The following is a 7,489-nucleotide window of genomic DNA, read 5'->3' on the forward strand; positions in this document are numbered from 1 at the left end:
TACCAAAGGCAACTGCTGCTGCAGAGGAATGAAAATGTACTCATTCTGCAGGTGAGGTTACTACGTTTTCCTCAATGCCACTAGGGCAGAGGTGGGCAAACTATGGGCTGTGGGACCGTCCTGCCTGTCCCTTAAGCTCCCTGCCGGGGAGGTTAGCCACCCAGCCCCTCCCCTGGAGCCTCAGCTCACCATGCTGCCAGTGGTCTGGGCGGCAGGGCTGTGAGCTCCTGCCAGGCAGCGCAGCTGTGAGAGCCGCCAGGTGTAGTGTATTAAATTGCTCCCTGTATGAATGAGCTACTTTATGGAGAACCAGGACTGGCAGTTGTGAGTAGTACACCGTAAGTAGCACATTCTTACAGGTAGCAATTTAATACACTACACCCGTGTAGGGAAGGCCGTGCCTCCCCAAACAGCCTGTCCCCTATCCGCCCCCTCCCACTTCCCTTAGAACCTCCGACCTATCCAACCCCCACCCCCCCCAGTCCCTTGACTGCCCTGACCCATATCCACACCCCAACTCCCTGACAGGCTCCATGGAACCTCCTGCCCCTTATCCAACCCTCCCCACCCCCTTACCATGCTGCTCGGAGCACCAGGAGTGGCAGCCGTTAAGTAATGCACTGTAAGTAGTACATTCCTACGGGGAGGAATTTAATACACTACACTGGCCCTCCATACAGTTTTGGAACCCCAATGTGGCCCTCAGGCCAAAAAGTTTACCCACCTCTGCCCTAGGGACTCTTGTGAATAATTTCCCAGATGCCTAGCATGCCAACCGGTGGAGATTTTAACATCTTGTCTGCAACAACTTTTCAGCTATCAGGCCTTGGTATTTTGGATGGAATGAGATGAAGGGGGTACAGTTGGCATAAGTACTCTCCATATGCTTGAGATGTATCTTTAGCGTATTAGGAATGCTTATTTATGGGAAACCTTCCAGAATGAGTGCTAAGAGGTAGAACAAAATGATGGGAGAACTCTTTCCCAGGGATTGCGGATTGAGGAATTTACTCATGAACAGAGGTTTCTGGAACTATAAGAATATCCTTTTTCTCACACCAGCAGCGTGGTTCTTGTATAGACAGGGGAACTAATTCCAAAACTTGCCTGTTGGAGGGAAGGGCCATCCTGGGTTTGCATTCAATGTGGTGTTGGGTTTTTTGTTTTTCCCTTTCCCTCAAGTATCTTATTAGTGAACATGTAACATTTTAAAGACAGTGTGGCTGCTTTTTAAAACCCAAATAAAAAAACCTTAAGGCTCAAATATGTCTTCAAAGAAAAAGGGAAAACATTAAAACCTTTGAGCTAAGTGAGCTATAGTGAGTTACTGACAGCAGTTTTGAAGGTTATTTTTATATCTAACAATACAAATGTGAAAATACTGCATGTCACATGTACAAGCAGTTAGCATAAAAACTATTTCAAACTGTTTTGAAAATACAGAGTGCTTGTTCCCTTCAATTGTTGTGAAAAGTTCAAAACCTATGTCTTGGGTTGCAGTGTACTCATAGTAACATTTTAGTATCTGATATTCTGATTTTAGATTGCGAATACATGGGTCTTGTGTACAATGGGATTTAGCTACCACTGCAACCCCCTCCATAGCAACAATTTACACCAATGAAGTGTGGTTTATTTGAAATGAGTAAGCTGCCTAGATATAAATCATAACTAGGCTGAGGGTAGGCAGGGGTGTAGCTACAGCTAGTATAGTATAGGATCTTGAAAATGTTTACTCCTGGTTTGTGTTTATCAAGAAAAAACATTATGGTAGGAAAGTTTCTGTAAAATGAATTTCGAAGTAACAGGAACAATGTAGCAATTACCTATGCCTAGACTACTTCCTAGCTAGAAGAATGAGGGAGATGACAGGGATATCTAGTGGAAGAACTGACTGACAGTGTATACGGATGGACCTGAATTCGGATGCCAATTACTGAAAATGCAAAAGGAGTTGAAGCAGTATCACCACCTTTATTGGAGGGCCTTGTTAATAAAGGGCAAAGCAGTCAGAAGTATATGAAATGTTATCTTGTCTACACTGGCCTAACCCCAATCCCCACAATTATTTTGAAGAGGAATAGTTGAGGTGTATTAACCTTATAGAAGATTAAATTACACAGACATATCAAATGCCTGTGATGTAAGAATTTGGCTTGACTACCTCCCGGCAGCCTCTGAAGATGCAATTCTGAGGAAGTAAGGAGTGTTGAGAGATATCTGTGACTTGTCCAGTGTAGAAGCCCTAGAAGCAGGCTGGCTGGCAGGCATTGAAATGTCCCAACATTGAAATGTTCCTAGCAATAGAACAAATCCTTCTCATGATTAGGAACTGTGTGTTAAGTCTGATTTAAGAGAGTACCTGTTGCTCCAGGTTGACTAAGCAATGCCTTTCTACAATGCGATCTGATTATTCCCAGAGGAGGGCAAGGCATAACTATGTGGTGTGTCTTATGAGTATAGCTGATGATACTCTCACGGTCCCCATCTCCAGCTGATGCAAGAAGAGCAGTGGTGATGGGGTATGGATTCCTCTTTCAAACTTACCAGGAGAATTACTAAGGCAGTAACTGAAGAGATTTGTAAGAAAACCTAAACCCCAGGATTAGTCAGCTCCACTATAACTAGTCATAAGAGAGACTAATAGTGGCAGATCAGAGAAGAAATGGCTCACTGATAGCCTTAAGTAAATGAAACAGCTAGAACTGTAGTTCCCCCTCCCATTATGTAATAATGAAATGCCTATGGATGAGCAAATCAGCAGGTATGTCACTATCTTGAGTAAATGAGGACCTGGCTGTTCCTGAGTCAGTCTGCCTAAAGAAAATGAGGCAATAGCATAAGCAGTCCATATGAAGTCATTAAATAATAATAGCTGGTATGCTCCTTAATGAAATTGGTTTCTCAGGCTGAAACCCTAAGAGCAAGAACTGGGATATTAATTGGAGAAAATAGGGTTCTTGCCCTCCATGACTTAATCAGGCAACCTGACTCAGATCTACAAGAATGTGGACATTTACCCCCAAATTAGTGATGTTCTCAAGGGTTGGGGATGTGAAGGTGACTCCTGCATTGTATGTTACTAGAGAACTCTGAGATGAATTTCTGATTGGAAATGAATAGGTAGAGACTTTCATCAAGTACTGGATTATTACTGTCTTGTGGTTGCAAGTACTGAAACATATACCACTGGGGTATGTGAGAGGGGAAACAAGTTTTAATGCAAAACAAAACTGTACGCTTTCAACTGTTAATACTTTACCAAAAGTAATCTAAAATCTGATATTTTGTGTGGGATGGCCCAGAGTGATTACCAGGGATGCAAGGGTTAAATTGTCAATGTTCAGGCGGTTTCCTTTTGAAGAATAGACTGTAGCCTCCTGAGAGTATTCTTTCATACAAAGGCAAACCAGATAGCATCACTTCTGATCAATGTAACATACAGCCTGCTGTACTGTAAGAGGATATTCCAGAAATTGACCCTGGCAGTGTGCCTGGAAGGGTTTCTGAGAAAGTGCATAGCAGAATCATTCTAAACACTGATGTCTTTTTTCTTTTAACTGCACTGCAGCCACAAGTTGGAGACAGTAGTTTAGTTTATATGTACCGGGCACCAAATTTCAAAACTTCTGTATGTGGAGGAGCAACTATGCTGCCTACCGAGGGACCACAGCTTTAGACAGCTGGGCACTGAACTAGCACTGATCTTTCCCTTAGCTTTACAATTACCTTTACCTGCCACTGATGAAATGCAGCATGCCCTTCAGTTTCAGGCTGGCCTTGCAATTAACAAGTAAGTTGATCAACAGGCAGTTGCTTAAGATGCACACTGCAAGAGACTTGTAAATTATACAAGTTCTGAATGGTTGCACCTGCCAATAAAAATGCAAGCTATTTCTGAAAAAGCCTTTCGCTTTGGAGAGGAAAAGAAAACAGGCACTCTTCTACTGTAACAGTACGCCCATACTGTGAGTTGCAGTGGTTCTGATGTGTGCAATTCCTACTTTACTAGTCCAGTTGCATCCATCCTGGTTCACTTTACCCAGCTAGTCTAACAGTAGGGGTGAGGAGAACCTATTTTCCCCCCCCAGAGTGGAAATATTAAAACTCTATTTTATTAAGTGTTTGGGCCTCAAACTAAAGACTGCATCTAAATGCATTTTTAAAATGAAAGTAATGCAGAGAATAGGAAGAGAGATTAACACTTATTCATTTATTTCTCCTCTTTCCTTTTTTCATTATTCATGCTAGAAATTTACTTAATAGTAATATTTTCCATCTATGGTAAAGAGACTGCTACTGTTCAAGTAATAGATTTCAGTTTAAGAAAAGTCATCCCCCTTCTTGCCCACATTTTACCCTGCACAAAAAGAGCGCTAGGGATTCAGTCTAAAAACAGATACCTGATCACTTTAAAAAAAAAAAATTAAGTCTGCTTAGATGAAATGGAACATTATTCCCTTCTAAAGTTGCTAGCATGCAAAGAATTCTACAACCCTAAATGAGGATAATGCTAGATGTTAGTGAAATAAGTTTTTTCCCTGGTGGTGTTATGCATCAGCCTCTGTTGAGGTATCCCTCTGCAAGCCACTTGTACTGTATATGCTGCACTGCTTAGGTACAATGAACCATATACTCCATTCCACTGCAGAAAGGGGAGCAAAAATGAGTAAGATCATGCAGAAATTAAGGTGGTGGGCTTGGAAGAGAAAAGCCACTGTGTTTTCAGTTGCTAGCTGCCATTTGCCTGTCCATGTAGTTGACAAGTCACCCTATTTCCCCCTCCCTCCCTCAGCACTTATTTGCCTAAACTATGTTAATACTGTGCAGAGCGGTATTAGCTACTCACCCTACACTCTGAATCCCAGCTACTGAGGAAGCAGGGAGACCTGTAAACCTCAAGGAAGCTTGAGTGGAGACTGACTAATCCATACTGCATGCAGATAGCAGACACATAAGTACAGGTCAGTGAGATTCTATAATCTGTTTCCATACACACCAAAAGTCCACTCTACACACTTTGACTACACCACATAATTCTCTACACAGCAGAGACCAGACCAGGGGGAGCAAAGGCACAAGCTAAAACTATCAAAACACAAGTACTTAATGTTTGGCACCTAAATAAGTGGAGTGATGTGTGAAAGTGCTGAGCACCAGTAATGAAAATGGGAGTTAGAGGGGCCCAACAAGTCAGATCCCTTTTGGGTGGGGGAGGAGACTTTAATCACCCTTATTTGACAACTTTAGCCACTGTAGTTTAACTCTCTTCCCCTTTTATATGCAGAAAGAGCCTAGAAGACCAAGTAAAGCAGAAATTTTAACCAAGAATTCCATTATTGGGTGGATTGATATTAGGCTGCCATTACATGCTTTCAGCTACAATAAGAAACTATTGCATATGCTGCATGAAGTGATCTTTCATACACTAGTGCTATTTTGAGTTAACATTAAAATGTGAAACAAGGTACCAAGCTTGATGTCTCTGGAAAGAATCAGGGTTACATTACTTCAGAAAAAAACAGTCAAACAAAACTTTATTACAGAACTGCACTTGGGATAAAGCATCAGATGACATGACCAAATTGATGGCATTTGAGGGTTTTGTTTAGGGTTTTTGTTTGTTTTTTTTTTTAATGGAAGGGAGCTGGGGAAGAGAGAGAAAACATACCTATCTGGGTTGTACTTTCTATCTCTATAGGTAGGGACCCATGTAATTCAACACCATTGAATTCATCCCTTGTCAGAGCTGTGTTCTAGAATCTAAGCTTTAATTTAAAATAAATAAAATCCATCCCTCATGTTTGAGGATGTAACCCTGAAATGATGCAGCTTGTGTGCAATGCTGCAGTGTTGTCCTCCTGACTTCAGAAAGAATAGCACACTCCTCCATCTCAAAGAGACTTAACTCTGAAACCTAAAATGATGAGTTAAAGAGATTAAGTATCAGTATTAAAATACGTAATCAACACTATCCAACTAATGAGCTTTTCCTGTAAGTCCAAGATCCCTTCTGTACGCTCACCAAGTGCCAAACCTCTAGTTTGTCCCGCACACTTTAAATGTTACCCTTTTTCAGTACCAAATTCTGCACATCAAGAACTAGAAATATGGGACTGGTCTAAAATAAATTGAACATAAAACATTCAGGGCTCCTGTACTGCTTGTGTTATTAATCTCATATTTAATGAAAAACTTGTTGCTGCAAAAATGACACCAGACTGCCTGAGAACACTGCTACAGAAGATATGTCCATCTTGCCACAGAATACAGTGGACTTGTCCAGGGGCTTGCCTTGGCATATTGTTAACCTACATATAAATTATGACATTTCAGTTACCAAAGAAAGATACACCAAGACTTCTGGCCACATACAGCCCATAATTCTGAAATTTCATTCTTTTGGTTGTTTTGTTTTAACCCAATTATCTAGCCCATTAAGGATTGGAACATCACATTTGCAAAATAGCCTCCAGGAAAATTACGGCACCAGGTCAAAGGTTTGTTTTTGTTTTTAAGTTAAAAAAAAAAGAGATGGGTGGCAGAGTGAGGGTTATACTAACTTTCAGCTCACTGAAATGCAAATAGAAATATTAAAAGTCTCCGAACTCAGGCTGAATAACAGGGATGCTAGTACACAACCACCCTTACACCAACACAGTCTAGGACACTGAAGTATCTAACAAGATTACTCACCCAATTATTTAAAAAACAAACCAACCAGCAACGTTACTAAGAATAGCTCACTAAATATACAAAATTACATTATCTAGGTACAGTTTATTGCAAAATCAGGAAGGAGACAGCAAACTAGAAGTCTGAGTCTTTCCTTTCAGATTTTTATCACCTAGTCACATTTCAGTCACTCACACATGCAGATGCGTGTATACATGCGTGCGCGCACACACACGTATACACACCCTGTACACACTATTTCTGAAACATCTGAGCGTTCCCACACTCTTACAGGAAACCACACCTTATAACATTTCCATTTAAAAAGATAAATTGAGGTCATTTATCACAGGACTATAAAATCCTCCTAGAACACTTGAGGAAACAGTTAAATTTTGGGATTTGGCTTTCCAAAAACCATGCATAAAAGGAAAGCGTATAATTTCAATAGCTCTAAGACTACTTTTAAATTTAACAAATTACTCTTCAGGAGTCTGTACAGAGTTATTAAGTTAATGGAATTGTAAAAGTAGCCTAATGAATGCCTGTAGTAGCTATTTCAAATAAAAACTGTTGTACTATAGTAAACGCTGTTGATGGGCACCAAATCTCTAAATTTAAACAGATCTAACAATTGTTTGCTTCTGGATTAACATTAAATTCTAAAGTTACATTAAAAAAAACAATTGTAAATTCTTTTGAGCTGCTAGAGTTTCATGAAAAAAATCCCTTTCAAATTTTCAATAAATATATCAACATTAAAAATCTAGTTAAGACATGCAAGACAATTTACATAACCAATAACAATTCAAAT

This window comes from Eretmochelys imbricata, chromosome 1, assembly GCF_965152235.1.
Source record: "Eretmochelys imbricata isolate rEreImb1 chromosome 1, rEreImb1.hap1, whole genome shotgun sequence".
Taxonomy (NCBI): domain Eukaryota; kingdom Metazoa; phylum Chordata; order Testudines; family Cheloniidae; genus Eretmochelys; species Eretmochelys imbricata.